The sequence below is a fragment of the Lissotriton vulgaris genome, chromosome 8 (assembly GCF_964263255.1).
Source record: "Lissotriton vulgaris chromosome 8, aLisVul1.2, whole genome shotgun sequence".
Taxonomy (NCBI): domain Eukaryota; kingdom Metazoa; phylum Chordata; class Amphibia; order Caudata; family Salamandridae; genus Lissotriton; species Lissotriton vulgaris.
The window spans coordinates 1546627414-1546644303 of record NC_141696.1 but is presented as its reverse complement, the minus strand read 5'-3'; the positions used below and the strand labels follow the sequence as shown (position 1 = coordinate 1546644303).

The following is a 16890-nucleotide window of genomic DNA, read 5'->3' as shown; positions in this document are numbered from 1 at the left end:
TATCTACACCCAGCCAGTACAGGAAATAAGCAAGCACTACACGCCCTGCGCTGCACAATTTAGCTCATCCATAACAACAGTTTCACAAAGAGCTTCACTAATTTCATTAGAACATTAAACTAGTTGCACCTTCAATGGGGTGGGGGCTGTTTAATTACACTACTTTTGAACGGGGAACATCCTTTTCAACGCAACTTTTACCACGCAGTGCCTTTACGACGCAACTATTACAACGCATGTCATTACAACGCATTGCGCTGGGGGGCGCTCTAGGATAGGGAATAGATTTAATTTACTATCCAATACCTTCCCTACTATCCACAGGGACTGGAGTTGGAATAGTAAATTAAACTATTCACTATCCAGCACCCCTTAACGCTATGCGTTGTAACAGCATGCGTTGTAAAAACTGTGATGTAAAGGAATGTGTGGTAAAAGCATGCGTTGTAATGTCATACATCCTGAACAACTGCCTTATATCAATCTAGTCACTGCAAGTGCTATTGGCATCATTTAAGGTAAAAAGTGCTCACTGGTGTGTTTTTCTAGGACGCCTGAAGCATTTACTGGAAGTTTCTGATGGCCATGAAGGCTGCATCACAACAAAGCAGGCAGTCTGCCATCTGTTAAACATTGAAGAGGGACTGCTGCAAGACTAATGTTTCTCACCGCCCGCGTGGCATAGGGTCTGACTGCCTCGTGCCATAAGCCTTAGTGGGGTCACTGCTGCAGCACCTCTCTCTTGACAATCAAGAAAGTAAAAAAATCAGAGAAGGACAGTGAAAAAGATAGCCCTATCAGCGACAATGACTAAAAGATCGAGACACGCCAACCCAAGGCGACCTGGAATCAGGGTCGGGCCCACAGAGCATCTATTCTACATTCATAGGGACGTAACTTCCGACCTTTCTCTTTTTCTGCCTTCTATGGTGCCCAAGAGTTGGTCCTAAACCTGTCTTATAAAACATATAGATAAATATCCATATCATCACTACTAAATATATACCACTGTCTTAATAGCTTACATAGATTACTTTATGATCTTTCCTACATACAAACACATCAAATTATATATATCAGACTGTATATGTTTCTTGAACTTTGGGCCTAAACAAAAACAAACAACCCAAGACTCCTTACCAACAACATGCCAGCATCCATCACCCCCGTTCTCATCCTCCATATCTCATCATCCCATTGTTATTTCCAATGGACACGAGCATCCTATTCTCGGATGTTTTTCGATGGATTTTTGTCCACAGACACCTCATCCGTATAATTAACTGGGTGGAAACCTCCTTTTGATTGGTGGTCGTTTTAATAAAACTAGGAGCCCCCGGCATATGCCCCGTGGTGGCCTCACAAACTTAAAGATATGGATTCAACCTTTAACACCCTCCATATATGTAAGTGGAACAGAATGTAATTGAACCATATTCCAGGTCCAGCTGTCCTTATACCCCGGTGTGGGTACAGAGCATACCCCCCCCCCTTCTCCCCTCGGTATTCTACATAGGAGGGGGGGGGGGGTACAAGCATCCTAATCTCTTTCTTCGTGTATTTCATTCCTCATCTTGGGTAAACTTTATCCTCCAAACCCCTGATGCTGTCCCTCAACTCTGCTTTGTCCAGGGCCCTAAAGGCGGCGTCCGCCCCTCTCGTTCGTTTAACCCTGTCCAGGACGGAATCCACAGGACAGAACAACATTTAATGAGACCAAACTGATGATTTAATTCCACATCTCAGCACCTCCACTGAGGTCACTTGAGAAATAACACCGACCCTCAGACTAAAGAAGTCTGGCCTCAAAGAGAACAAACTTCTGTCTATAAAGTCGATCGTCCGTGGCTTCGATTTTAAAGTCTGGAGGTTCGATTATTGGAGATCAAGACTTTAATCAATTAGGCCTGTGAGAAATGTGGGGGGTAAAAGGGAGAGAAAACAAAAAAAACGATTATAGTAAATATATATTATATTAATAATATATATATATATATATATATATATATATATATATATATATATATATATATATATATATATATATATATAATTATAATAAATCGTAGTTTTATATTTGAAGTGTATTCGCTCTGAATGTGTTTCCACTCGAGTATGAATAGCGGAAGCATCCTGTGTCATGACTCAGCCCCCGGGGCCGCCCCTGCTCGGTCTTTATGTATAATTAAAGAAGCCCGTTCTCCTGAGTGAGGGCAAATGCGCGGTTAAAGTACTTTCAAAAGTACAGGGACCGGAAATCCCGGCTCCGGGAGGCAGCTCACCCGTGATCCTCGTTCAAAACTAATATGTTCCATTGTAGCGCCTCGAGGCGATGGAGTCTGCCCCTGACCTCTCAACATACCTGCACTTCTTCCATCCGCCGTGTTCTCGCTCTGAGGCCTGATGGCGCGGGTTTCCTCCCACGGGAGTTTCTTTCTAGCGCCTCAAAACGCAGGCAGGTCCCGGGCCTCGCGCCTCGCGTGTTAATGCAGCTTCCTCTTCCTGATATACACATTAGGACTACAATATCCATCCGCCCCAGCATCGAGTTCTGAACGTGTGGAATCAATGCGCCCAGTGAACACAGCGCTACATGTGCTCTGACAGAGCCGCAGTATCTGATGAGAGCGGTAACAGGCCCAAGCACGTCATTTAGGGAATAGAAACGGCAAAGGAACAGTAAAAACGATTACAAAAACGATTTCCTTTTGAAAGCGCGCAGAGTCCATGAATGATATTCGCAAAAAGAGGGTGGGGGCAAGAAATGTCACCCTGGCCTTGTCGATAGTGTAAAGTTGCCGGCGCTAGGTCCACACAGGCCCGGCTCCAGGAATTTTTATTTGGGTGGGCCAAGGGTACATTCGGGCGGGCCACCACCGTCCCAATTTTTCGCTTCGGGAGGTATTCTACAAGCCATAGATTACATCATATCTACTTGCCAACAGTCACTAGGATACAAGGATTGCTTCTGTGTGCATACAGAACATGTGGAGAGTTATTTATTGGTGCCCCACCACTGACCTCTTTTTCTGTAGATACCTTTACTACAACCTTCCAACAGTGCACTCCATCTCCTCGTAGCCCCTCATGACCTCCTCCTCAGACTCCCTCACTACCACCCTCCACCATTGCCCCTCACCTCTCTGTATCTCCCACCCTCCCCCCATGACCTCCTCCTCGGATTCCCTCATTGCCACCTTCCACGAGTGCCCTTCATCTCTCCAAAGCCCCTCTCCCTCATGATCTCATCCTCGAATTCCCTCACTGCCACCCTCCACCAGTGCCCCTCATCTCTCCGTAGCCCAGCCCCCCATGGCCTCCTCCTTGGAATCCCTTACTGCCACTCTCCAGCAGTGCCCCTCATCGCTCCCTAGCCCAGCCCCTCATGGCCTCCTCCTTGGATTCCCTCACTGCCACCCTCTAACAGTGCCCCTCATCACTCCATAGCCTCTCCCCTTGATGACCTCCTCCTCGGATTTCCTAATTGCCACCCTCCAACTGTGTCATCTCTCCGATGCCACTCTCTCATATTAGATTTCATTTGTTGTATAGCGCTACTCATAGTGTAGGGTGTCACAGTACTTTACATCATGCACACATTATGCACTGAAAATAAATTATAAAAGTATGTAAATCAGCCTATAGGGAATGTCACATATACCAATGAGGATTACAAGGTGTAGGAATCGCATGTCATCCATACTGGTGGTCAGTATGTTTTAAGAGGGTTTGGTCTGGAAAAGCACAAAAGCAGGATTGAAAGCATACCCCAGTATTTGTGGGGTTGGCTTTACTGATTAAAATGTATTTCTGCCAAAACAAACTCTTTTTAGCAACATTAGAGTAATGAAAGAGTAGGGAAATTCTAACTATATTGAAACACACAAAAAAATCTAAGTATATGATTCAGGTTTGTACTCAGCTCTTTGATGTCAGTTTATAGATCACTGTCCTATTTTAGGATTGTAACGTCTGTTCTGCAAGTAACCCATTGAGCTATCCACATAAAATACAGTTTATGTGCATTTAAAAATTATGAACAGACAAAATATTGCTTTTTAGTAGTTGTGTCTTGCATCCATCATGATAATGATACAACAATATAAATTAAAAATACGCAGCATACACGAAGTATATGTCTTGCTGGGCCCTCACAGACTTTTAGCATATTAACTAATATACACACATCCTCGAAGCATACACAAAGTACATATCTAGCTGGGCCTTTGCAGATTTTAAAAAACACGAAGCAATAGCCACACATTCTTTTGCCTGCTCTGTTCGTACTCTGTGCCACAGCCGGATCTGATAAACAGCTGAAGGGGTCAGCCTGTCGTCACGGCGAGGGCCAAGGTTCATGTTTGGGTGGGCCAGGCTCATGTTTGGGTGGGCCTGGCCCACCCGGCCCACCCTCTAGAACCGGGCCTGGGTCCACATACCTGAAAATTACACACACGAACACAGGAGTGGGGTGCTGGTCACTGGCCTGGAGCACGTGCACTCCAGTCCCTTTCATTAACAGGGTCACCTGACTGATGACGCCTGTGGTGGGTGGGTGTAAAGTGTGTGACATCACTGGCAGACCTCTAGAATGTATCCAGCCGGATACTACATCCCTCCTAAATTTTAATGAAGCAAAAAAAACAAAAGTCCAACCTGTAAGAAAAACAACTAAGCAAAAATCACCACCAAATGAGTCTCTTCAGGCCGTCTGCTGGGCAGTGCGGCAGTCTGCCATACTGTCCAGGCAGAGAACTTCGCTCGGCCCATTTGGCCCTCCTTACCATCCCCCGCTTTAAAAAGCAGAGGGCGGGCGGAGCGAGATTCGCTGTCCTGGCTCCAACATTTTGGAATTCCCTCCCGGTTACTCTACGCACCTCACCTTCCTACCTCTTGTTCCGGAAAAATCTCAAAACTTTTCTGTTTACACAAGCGTACCCTTAATCTCTCTGTTGCTGCCATCCACTGATCACCACTAGCGCCATGAAACCGCTGGGTATGCGAGCGCTGTACAAATGTTTTTAAATTCAAATTCTGGACAGCATCGTCAGGATGCCTTTTTCGCCTAGGCGACGTTTTGTAGACCGGCCTGGTCTCGCAGTAGTGAAGTTCATATGTACAAATCTTGTGTCGATGCATCTGGAGCTGGGGTGAAATCGACTTCGGTGTCGGAGACGATCTCGGTGAGTGAGGCCTTCCTGCGGGGTGTCGCGCTTGGTGACTCCCCTGCTCCTGACGGCTGAGCGACGTTCGACTTGCCTCTCTTGCCTGGACTCTACTGCCACTGGAGCCTCCTGGAGGGCTTTCCCTGCTGGCTAAGATGGGACCGTGTGGACTGTGCGGGGCTTCGCATGAGCCGTGCAAAAGCGTCGCTGAGGAACTGCAAACGGACTCACGGCCAAGTCACTCATGTAGCCTCCGAGGGTGGTATCATGGTCTGGACGTCCTCACCGTCTGGACTTGGGTGCTCCGTCTTCCTCTGCCAATCTTGTGGGTGACCAGTCTTCAGCCGTAACCTTTGTGCTTCCTACGCCTGACATGCAGCGGCGGCCGACACATCTCTCCTACTCAGACTCCTTTCGCACAGGGACTCCGTCGAGCCCCTTCTCCCTTGGACTGCCATGTGACCGCGTGGGCTGTGCGGGATGTTGCGTAGGCCATGCTTAGCGATGCTGCAGAACTCTCAACAGTGCCACGGTCAAGTCTTGTGAAGTTCCCAAGGGTGGATCTCCCAATGGCCGGGTGTTAGACGGGGACCCGGAGGGTCGGCCGAGTAGAGGAAGAGAGGCCTCCTGATGAGGGCCCTCGCCGGTATTCGTACAGACAAGTAACTTCCCCCCCACAGATGGACACCACACCAAGGTAGGTTACGTAGACTTTTATAGGTATTCTGGAGCAGGTTACGTTGACGATACAGAGGGGACCCAGATTCGAGGTCTCGACAATTCTAGTCTCTTTGGGAAAAGGGGTAGCGGGACAGTCTGAGTACCGGTCTGGTACGGGAGCAGCAGAGGTGGAGCTCACAATCCTCGAGCTGGAGGGTTCGCAAGGAGGGGCCGTGGCAGCGCCAGCAGGCCTTCGAGATGGTTGACGGCGAGGAGGGCCACGGCAGCGCCAGCAGGCCTTCCTGATGGTTCACGACGAGGAGGGCCGTGGCAGCGCCAGCAGGCCTTGAAGATGGTTCACGACGAGGAGGGCCACGGCAGCGCCAGCAGGCCTTGAAGATGGTTCACGATGAGTAGGGCCGCGGCAGCGCCAGCAGGCCTTGAAAGGTAGTTCACGAAGAGGAGCCGCGGCAGCGCCAGCAGGCCTCCAAGGATGAGTTCGTCTCGGTGTCTCTCGACTCCAGGATACAACTGCCTTCCTGCTCTGGAGCTGCACCAGTTATAGGTCTGGCGCTCTTTGATGTCCGGACCCTCGCACTTGGAGGTCGGGAGGTCCGGGATGAGGGAGTCCAGATACCCAGCAGGGGGGTGGAGCCAGCGCCCAGGGAGGCTGGGGGCGATCGACACCTGGCGGAGGGGAGCCATCGACACTCCTTCTCCCATGGACCTGCCAAGTGGTCTCTTCACCCCCTGGGTGGATGGTGGTGCCTCGATGTCGGGGCCTGGCTGGGCCCGAGGCCGAGGCCGATCCGAGGCCACGAGGCCTGGTCGGGTAGTGTCCAAAATGGCGGTTGGGCCGGAGACAGGGGTTCTGGAAGGGACCCGGGCCAGCCGATACGGTGGTGTTCAGGAGCCAGGGTTCCGTCGGGGAAGGGCCGGGGGTTGCCCCGGAGGGTTGCAGGGGTGGTTCTTGCCCGGGGAACAGGAGGAGCAGGGGTCCGCGACCCGCCATGCGGGGAGGGGACGGGCCGGCCACGAGGCCTGTCCAACATGCGTCCCCCCCAGCTGAAGGCAGGGAGAGTCACCCGTCCTCTTGGGTACTCTCCTCGCCGAGGCAGAAGAAGCGGGACAGGCCGTCTGCGTTAGCGTGGTCTTGGCCGGGGCGATGCTCCACAGTGAAATCTATCCCCTGCAGGGAGATGGACCAACGCAACATCTTCGGGTTTTCTCCCCGCATCTGCATCAGCCATTGCAGGGGGTCGGTGATCTGTTTGCACCCGGAAGTGGGTACCGAAGAGATAGGGCTGGAGCTTCTTGAGGGCCCACACTACGGCGAAGGCCTCCCGCTCGATGGTGCTCCAGCGCTGTTCTCGGGCCAGCAGGCGTCGGCTGATGAAGGCCACTGGCTGATCGACTCCCTCGGTGTTGAGTTGGGAGAGGACGGCCCCCACACCATGGTCTGAGGCGTCCGTCTGTACTATGAATTCCCGGCTGTAGTCGGGGGCTTGGAGCACGGGGGCGGTGCACATGGCGGACTTGAGGTTCTCAAAGGCCGCCTGACATTCAGGAGTCCAGTTGACTTTCTGGGGGTTTATATTGGACGTGAGTTCTGTGAGGGGCCCCACAATGCTGCCATAGTCTTTTACGCAGCGCCGGTAGTACCCGGTGAGTCCCAGGAAGGCTTGGACCTCTGTTTGGGTGACCGGGGGCTCCCAGGCCTGGATGGCGGCAATCTTGAGCTGGAGGGGGGCCACCAGGCCACTTCCCACCTGGTGTCCCAGGTAGGTCACGACCCTTGGCCGATCTGGCACTTGCTGGCCTTGATGGTTAGCCCGGCCTGCCGGAGGGCGTTCAGGACCTCCCGGAGGTGGTGGAGGTGTTCTGCCCAGTGGTGGCTGTACACAGCAATATCGTCCAGATAGGCGGCGCTGAATTCCTCCAGACCCGCCAAGACTTTGTTCACTAGTCTCTGGAAGGTGGCGGGTGCGTTTTTCATTCCGAATGGCATCACCTTGAAGTGGTAGTGGCCATCCGGGGTGGAGAAGGCGGATCGCTCCTGGGCACCTGGAGTGAAGCCGATCTGCCAATAGCCCGCTGTCAAATCGAAGATGCTCGGGTAGCGGGCGGCCCCCATGCGGTCGATCAGTTCATCTGCCCGTGGAATGGGGTGAGCGTCGGTCCTGGTGACGGCGTTCAGACCCCGATAGTCTACACAGAACCTGAGCTCGGGGGCGACGCCCGGGGCGGCGGCCTTGGGGACCAGCACGACCAGGCTGGCCCAGGGGCTGTCGGACGGCTCGATCACTCCCAGAGCTAGCATCTTGGAGACTTCCGACTGGATGCAGGCGCGTACTCGATCAGGCACCCTGTACGCCCTGTGTCGGATAGGGGGGCTATCCCCGGTGTCAACGTCCTGGAGGCACCAGGGCGTGACCCCCGGAATGAGGGAGAACAGGTCGGCAAATTGTAGTAGCAGTTCTTGGCAGTCGTGGCGTTGCGCTGGGGACAGGGCATCGGAGAGGTGGACTCCCTCCACGGAGCCGTTTTTCTCGAGCGTTTTCAGGAGATCGGGGAGGGGCTCGGAGTCTTCTTCAGCCCCACTGTCGGTAGCCATGAGGAGGCTAAGTTCAGAGCGCACAAAGTGGGGCTTGAGTCGGTTGGCGTGGAGGACACATAGGGGGTTTCGGGGTGACTCCATGTCTATCAGGTAGGTGACGGGGCCCTTGCGCTCCACCACTTTGAAGGCTCCCGTCCATTTGTCCTGGAGGGCGCAAGGTTCAACCGGGGACATCACCCAGACCTGTTGTCCCGGCTCGAACTCGATGGATGAGGCATTCTGATCATACCAGCGCTTCATGTCTTCTTGGCTGGCTTCGAGGTTGGCCTTGGCAAGTTCCCTGAACCGCCGGGTCTGGTTATGGAAGGTCAAGAGGTACTTGTATACATCAGGGGGAGTCTTCTGAGGGGCCACCTCCCACCCTTCTTTGACCAGGCTGAGGGGGCCCCGGACGGGGTGTCCATACAAGAGTTCGAACGGACTGAAGCCCAGGGATTTCTGGGGGACCTCCCTGTAAGCGAACAGGAGGCACGGGAGCAGCACGTCCTATTGGCGACGTAGGGGTTCTTCCAGGCCCATGATCATCCCCATGAGGGTGCGGTTGAATCGTTCTACTAGTCTGTTTCCTTGCGGGTGATAGGGGGTCGTGAATTTGTAGGTGACCCCGCACTGTTGCCATAGTGACTTCATGTACCTGGAGATAAAGTTCGTGCCCCTGTCACTGACGGCTTCTCGGGGGAAGCCCACCCGCGAGAAGATCCCCATCAAGGCTCGGCCCACCACGGCCGCCGTCACGGTCCGGAGAGGTATGGCCTCGGGATAGCGGGTGGCATGGTCCACCAGGACAAGGATGAACCGGTGTCCCTGTGCTGTTCGGGGCTCCAGGGGCCCCACAATGTCGATTCCCACCCGCTCAAAGGGGGTGGTGACGATGGGAAAGGGTTGCAGGGGGACTTTCAGTTTTCGGCCACTTTTCCCGCTGGCCTCGCAGGTGGGGCAGGCCCGGCAGTGGTTCGCTACATCGTTCCGCATCTTCGGCCAGTAGAAGTGGGTCACCAGGCGGCTGTACGTCTTGTCCTGCCCCAGGTGCCCGGCAAGAGGCACATCGTGTGCCAGGTTCAATAGGAAGTCTCTGAATCGGAGGGGGACTACCAGCACCCGGCTGGCTCCCAGCTCGGCAATCTTTTGCTCACTGTAGAGCAGCCCGTTGTCCCAGTAGATCCAGTGGGCCCCTGAGGCATCCCCTGCGCTCTGTGCTATGGCTTGTTGTCGGAGTCCCTCGAGGGAGGGACACGCTCTTTGTTCCTGGCGGAACTGTTCCTGAGTGGGGCCACCTTCTTGGTGCCACTGGGCCAGCTCCGGGAGGTCTTGGAGTTGATCCGGTTCTTCGTTGCCGAACCCCGGAGGACCAGGCTCAGGGGTGGTTTCTTCTGTGACGATTGGCGGAGGAGGTTCGGGCCACTCCTGTTCCTCTGGGCTGGAGATGGCGCGGGCGGCCATGGATCGGATCGTTACACAGACCCATTCAGGGAGACCAAGCATCCCCAGGTGCTCCCTCCGCTCAGCGGCTGACCAGGGGGAGCTCTCGAGGTCGTTCCCCAGAAGGCAGTCCACCGGGGCATCGTCGCGGACAGTCACTTTTAGCATGCCGGACAACCCTCCCCACTCGAAGGGGACGCGGGCCATCTGGCACAGGCTTTCGGAGTTGTCTGCCGACCGCACTGGACAAAGTACATTGGGTAGGATCTGGTCAGGGGTCACCAGATGGCAGCGGACTGCGGTCACACTGGCCCCTGTGTCACGGAGGGCTTCAGCCCGGCGTCCATTGATGGTGACCCACTGGCTGTATTTCTGCGTGTTGGTGGGGATGGGCGCCCGCGGGACCATGTCCCTCTCCCCTAGACAGACCAGGGACATGGCGGCTGGGTCCCACTCGGGCTGGTGCTGCTCGTACTCTTCGGCGTCTTCTTGGCCCGGTTCTTCTCCCAGGGCGGCGGAGTTGATCTGGCGGTTCATGGGGCTCTGATTTTTCGGGCAGTTGGGATCCTTGGCGTAGTGGCCGGGTCACTGGCATTTGTGGCAGGTAACGTTGGAGCAGAACCCTGGTCGCGTTGGAGGGCTTCCTCTTCCGGCCGGGGGCGGGGGGTTGCTAGCGGAGAGCACCATGACGGTGTCCGGCCCCGACCCTGGCCTCCTCCTCCCCCCGTGGGCGGTGGGGCCCTTGGGAGGCTCTGTTCTGTTCGCTGGTCCAGCTCCGAGGGACTCGGGTGCTCTCCCATCGGTCTGCTTCGATGGCGAGTGTCCGAGGTTCGGTCAGCTTACTATCAAGGAGGTGCTGTCTTAGTTCGACGAAGCAATTATTGGAGAGGTGCTCCCATACAATAAGGTCGAATAATTGCTCGTAGGTGGTGACCCGGCTGCCCTTGACCCATCCCTCGAAGGCTCGGCTAAAAAAGTTCACGTACTCCACCCACGTTGTACCAGGGATTCGTTTGCAGTCTCGAAACCGCTGCCGGTACATCTCGGGCGTGAGCCCATAGCGAGTGAGGAGGGCAGCCTTCATGTGGTCGTAGGATGTCATCTCGTGGTCGGGGAGTTGCAGCAGGGCATCTCTTCCTTCGTAGACGAATTTTCCCCATAATCCGGCTCCCCAGTCGCCCCGCGGGATTCGGTGGGAGGTCATTGCTACCTCGTAGGCTTTAAACCATTGCTGGATATCATCGTTCCGCTAGTATTCCCTGACGACGTCCTTGGGGATGTGGAACTTGGGGTCCGTAGGGGCAGTGGGGCTCTGGTGCCCGGAGACGCCGAGGACTTTGTTCTGCCATCGAATTTCTAGCTCCTTTAAGTTGCGCTCATGCTCGTATGCTAGTCTTTTTTCTTCCAGCTCCCTCTGGCTCTTTTTCTCTTCTCGTTCTTCCCTGAGCCGTAAGTGTTCGAGGGTTATTTTTTGTTCTGCCAGTTTGAGTTCTTCATTCTAAGCGTAGTCAAGCCAGCTCCAATTCGTGGAGCCGGCTTTTCTCCCATTCTCGGGCCTCTTCGGACGAGAGGCCCAATCTTCTTTCGTCCACAGGGGTGGTACTTGTTTCAGGTGGTCTCGAGGCTTTGATTTTGGGGTGGGGATGTTTCCGTCTCCACCCAAGATTCCAAGGCGTGCTTGAGGTCATCTTTCGTGCTCAGTCCCGTGGTAGCAATGCCCAGCTCTATGCAGAATTGCTTTAGTTCCTTGTTGCTGTATTCTTCCAGCTTTTCTATCTGAAATTTTTCGGTTGTTCCACTCTCCTTTGTCGTCATGGTGGCTGTGTATCGTGGGGTGAATAACTCTCTGTACGATTATGCGTCGGCTCGGATCGCGCCGCTGGCCACCAATGTTAGACGGGGACCCGGAGGGTCGGCCGAGTAGAGGGGGAGAGGCCTCCTGATGAGGGCCCTCGCCGGTAATCGTACAGACAAGTAACTTCCCCCCCACAGATGGACACCACACCAAGGTAGGTTACGTAGACTTTTATAGGTATTCTGGAGTAGGTTACGTTGACGATACAGAGGGGACCCGGATTCGAGGGTCTCGACAATTCTAGTCTCTTTGGGAAAAGGGGTAGCGGGACAGTCTGAGTACCGGTCTGGTACGGGAGCAGCAGAGGTGGTGCTCACAATCCTCGAGCTGGAGGGTTCGCAAGGAGGGGCCGCGGCAGCGCCAGCAGGCCTTCGAGATGGTTGACGACGAGGAGGGCCGCGGCAGCGCCAGCAGGCCTTGCGGATGGTTCACGACGAGGAGGGCCGCGGCAGCGCCAGCAGGCCTTGAAGATGGTTCACGACGAGGAGGGCCGCGGCAGCGCCAGCAGGCCTTGAAGATGGTTCACGACGAGTAGGCCCGTGGCAGCGCCAGCAGGCCTTGAAAGGTAGTTCACGAAGAGGAGCCGCGGCAGCGCCAGCAGGCCTCCAAAGATGAGTTCGTCTCGGTGTCTCTCGACTCCAGGATACAACTGCCTTCCTGCTCTGGAGCTGCCCCAGTTATAGGTCTGGCGCCCTTTGATGTCCGGACCCTCGCACTTGGAGGTCGGGAGGTCCGGGATGAGGGAGTCCAGACACCCAGCAGGGGGGTGGAGCCAGCGCCCAGGGAGGCTGGGGGCGATCGACACCTGGCGGAGGGGAGCCATCGACACTCCTTCTCCCATGGACCTGCCAAGTGGTCTCTTCACCCCCTGGGTGGATGGTGGTGCCTCGATGTCGGGGCCTGGCTGGGCCCCAGGCCGAGGTCGATCCGAGGCCACGAGGCCTGGTTGGGTAGTGTCCAAAATGGCGGTTGGGCCGGAGACAGGGGTTCTGGAAGGGACCCGGGCCAGCCGATACAGTGGTGTTCAGGAGCCAGGGTTCCGTCGGGGAAGGGCCGGGGGTTGCCCCGGCAGGTTGCAGGGGTGGTTCTTGCCCGGGGAACAGGAGGAGCAGGGGTCCGCGACGCGCCATGCGGGGAGGGGACGGGCCGGCCACGAGGCCTGTCCAACACCGGGTGGGCTCGACTTCGGCAGGCTTTGGGTGTTATGGTGTATACAGACTGTTCCTGTTCTCTGAGCTCCGGTTGTTCTGGGTGTGTGGATTTACTCGGGTGGTGTGATGCTCCTTGGTGGTGATGCACCTGGACGGTGGTAACAAGATGGTAGTTTTCTTCAGTAGGCAGACAGGCGGCGATCTTCTGTCGGGGTGACTTGAGGGAGTGAGAAGGAGCGTGGAGCTGGGATGCAGACTGCGCTACTAGCGCTTACAGTAGGTCCTCCCGCGGAGCTGTCTCCAGTGACGTCTCTGCACCCCGGTAGCTGGCTTGTGTGGATGAACACCTTCCTCAGTACTGATGCGAGTCCTTGGTCCTGTCGCTCTTCTCTGCCCCATCTTGCGCACCTGTGTCGGTTGTCTGCCCTGTGGCCTCATGCCACTCTTCTTTCTTCCTTTGCGGAATGGCATTGTGCCGCGCTCTTCTCCTTCTTCCGACCAGGCTCTACTTTGGATGTGGCAACCTGCCACCTGTCTCATGTTGCTCCACATGGACATTTCACTGGTCACGTCTCTCTTGTGACAGTCTTCCTTTTCTATTGCGGCCTACTGCAGGCCTGCCCTGTTGGTAGGACTTGCGTGTACCTCTTGGGGACTTCCTGTGTCACCATCCCCTCCTCAGGGATTTCGCAGGGTCCCTCTTCTCTTCTCTTTGCTCAAGGAGCTTCGGGCTTGCTCCGTCTTGGTGGCTGCTCTTTCTGTCTTCCAGTGCGCTCGTCTGGAATGTTCACTCTGCGTAAAGGGCTCCTTGCTTGCTGTGCGCAGTGACGTCTGGTCACGTGTCGCTGTGCTGTTGAACCACCTGTTGCTTTGGCGGCCTCCCACGTGGGGTGTGCAACTCCTCTCTTGCCTGTCGTGGGTCACCTCCGACTCCGTCTTGAGGCAGTGGGAGGGAGAACACTCTGGGATGCCTTTGGCCCACTGTGGGGTTTTGCTGGGGTGGTGGAGACGTGGATGCTCTCCTACCTGCGTTCAGAAGTGCTGTTTTGTGGCGATGTCTATCTCCTGGACGCTCGCTTGTGCGCCCAGTCCACTGGCGCTGCCTTCTGCACGCATCTAGAGCTGGGCGCTCCCTCTTCTTCTGGATGCTTTTTTTCTGGCACTTGGGGTGCCGGTGGTGCCGCTTGTGGTTGTGCCTGTTCACCAGTTGGAGCGGATAGTGCGATCTCTTCTCCGGTGCTGGCATTGGGCAGCCATGTGTGGTGCGTGCTCTGCACCAGTCTTTTCTTTTCCCTTTTTTAGGGATAGCCACCTTTAGAAGTTAGCATCTTGTGCACCTTTTATCTTTGCTGGTGGTAGCGGTCGTTGTCGTTGCTGCTTGCGTTTGGGTTTACTTGTAGTGGGGGCTGTTTGCCACTCAAGGCGTGTGACACATTGCCCTTGCTAGCGGTGACTTCAGACAGCCACTGGGGTATGTGCGCAGTGCATGTTCTCCTTGTGCCTTCCTGGGCCTTGCTTCTCGGTCCTATCACCTTCACTGGACCTTGCTTGTCCTTACCTTATGTAGGTATAAAATATCATATCCTAATATAGGTATAGGAAACATAACCATAACAGAATGACGGATATTGACGACGAGAGGAAGAGAGCTGCAGCAGCATCTCAAGCAGTCTTAGATGACACAAATCTCTAACAAAATGACCCAGTTGCAATAATAATTGCGGGAAATATAAGAAAAACCATAACTATAAAACTTATAGGAAACGGAGTATCACCAAGAGGTGGTAAAGTAATATTTGTTATAGAGGCACATGAATATCGGCAGACAGAGGTATTCTATTCATGGATTCTGTTTCCTGTAGCAAATGCAGCAACACACAAGTTCCACTACTATAAATTAGAGAAACTACCAGCGGAATATGTTCTTTTCGAGGATGTTGAAATTCCACTAACTTACCAAGAGCATCAGCTCTGGTTTAATGGCGCCCTACAACATCAAAATCACATTACCAGGCTCGGTCCACTAGGTAGACCAGGAGCAACATGGCCGGTATTAGCCAGCTATACACCACATCCTGACATTGAAACAATGACAGGTCTTGAACTGTTAGCTCAGCTAAAACAGCTCATTAAAATACACAGGTAGTTGGTTCAATATGTCATGAGGACTTTAACAGTCCAACCAGCTGTAACAATTCTACAGCACATCCCACACCAAGGGAACACAAACAAAATTACACCACAGTCTATACAGTTAGTCATTGGTAAATTACCAGCAAAACGAGAACAAATTCTGTTCTGGTTAGCACAAAAAATTACTCAAATAGATGCAGTATTCCCTGATAGTACACCTCATGAGAAACACAGGAATCTAACAATCTGTTTATCAATGGGGATTGCACCACAGGTAGAGGATTGTGACAATTGGGGTACAGTCTTTGCTTCAATCTACACTAAAACACATGGTGTACCGTCTATGGCGGTAATTCCAGACGTTCTGAGACAGATTCAAAATTAATACGGTCCAGAACCGGCCTTAAATCTGGGTATGAAATTACTGAAAGATTTCAAACAGGTCTCAGCTATATTATTAGCAAACATCAAAGGTGAAGCAGCATCAGTGGCAATCTGCCAAAAACTAAAAGAAACAGATATTACTGAGCAACAATATGAGCTTGCCAGAATTATTGAAAAATATTATGAAGAACTAGGCAGAGATAGTTTGGATGGGAAACCAGTAAAACTCCAACTAACCGAAAATCCTGAAAAAGTTTTTATCAAAAATAATCTCACTACTATAAAGAAAAAGTGGGAAAACAGCAAACAGACACTTCCTAGAGAGAAGCGTTCCGAGTCCAGAGGAAGGTCTCCTCAACAGGAGCCCTCTGAAAAAAGATACAACCTTAGAAATAGGGATAATTTGAGAAAACCTGATAGATATCAAGATATTGATACACGTTCCTCTCGTACCTTTCAGACTTCCTCACAGAAATCCGAAAGAAGAGGACGTTAAGAACAAAAAGAACGAGTGAAGTCCAAAGACGAACAACATGTTCCAAAAAATAAGAAAACTCAATTCACCAAAAAGAAGGTAGCAAGTCTAAAAATCAGAGATGCCGAGGATCTTGAGGACACAGCTCAAGAACGGGGAGTGGGCCCAAACAATGCAAGACAGCACAGCAGAGGTAACCGTAGCTTGCAAGATCCTAAAGGATCATCTGGAGACAGTGGACTTGAATGAAAGTATCCAAGTTGAAACTGCAGATGCCAGGGTTAGTGTACCACATAAGTTATATGGAGTAACACTCCGGATGGAGGGGAACAAACCAAGAATAATTAGAGCACTCTTTTGGGAGAAGCTCTCTAAGGGTTATGACATCCTTCTAGCTGAACAAGACTGGCCACCTGAATTTGTTAGGGAGCGCCCACCTGGCAAAGATATAATTATGAAAAATAAATGGTGGTGAGATGCACTCCTTTGTACTCCTTTGTATAACTTGTGCTCCTTGTTTAATGTACTCTGCAATTTCTACTTTGTCGGCGTGCTCGCTCACTTGCACTGCAATTTAGTATGAACACGAGGGAACCACTTTCCGATTCCCATCAAGCTGCACAACATTATTGGATTAAACAGTGGAATAAATGAAGAGTTGATGATGAATTTAATTCATTGGACTCATTTAAATAGGTTGTGCAGCTTGATGGGAATCGGAAACTGGTTCCCTCGTGTTCGAATGTATAATTATGCCCAGCCTCCTCAAATCACATTCCAATACATACAAAATACACATATGCCAGGAAATGGGCTGTGGCCCAGGCCCCAGTATTATACAAAAATCATGTAGGATGCGATGAGGATTCCCCTCACCATAAAATCCAGTTGAAAACTCAAACAACAATGCAAAGGCAGGAAGCTAAAAAACAGGTCGGGAGATTTTAAATCAACTTGAATACCAAGGGGTGATTGAAACATGCACCTCACCAAAGAACAATCCTTTGTTTCCTGTCTCCAAACCAGACAAT

General features: G+C 52.9%; 1 protein-coding gene across 2 annotated transcripts in view; it reads right to left on the bottom strand.

The window, feature by feature from the left end:
• Positions 1-2504, bottom strand: part of LOC147700338 (uncharacterized) — a 53513-nt gene extending 51009 nt beyond the window's left edge. For both annotated transcript variants that reach the window (XR_015299406.1, XM_086935705.1), the window contains exon 1: positions 2363-2504. The gene's annotated coding sequence lies outside the window, so the exon portion shown is untranslated. The remainder of the gene's footprint in view (positions 1-2362) is intronic.
• Positions 2505-16890: the final 14386 nt, after the last annotated feature.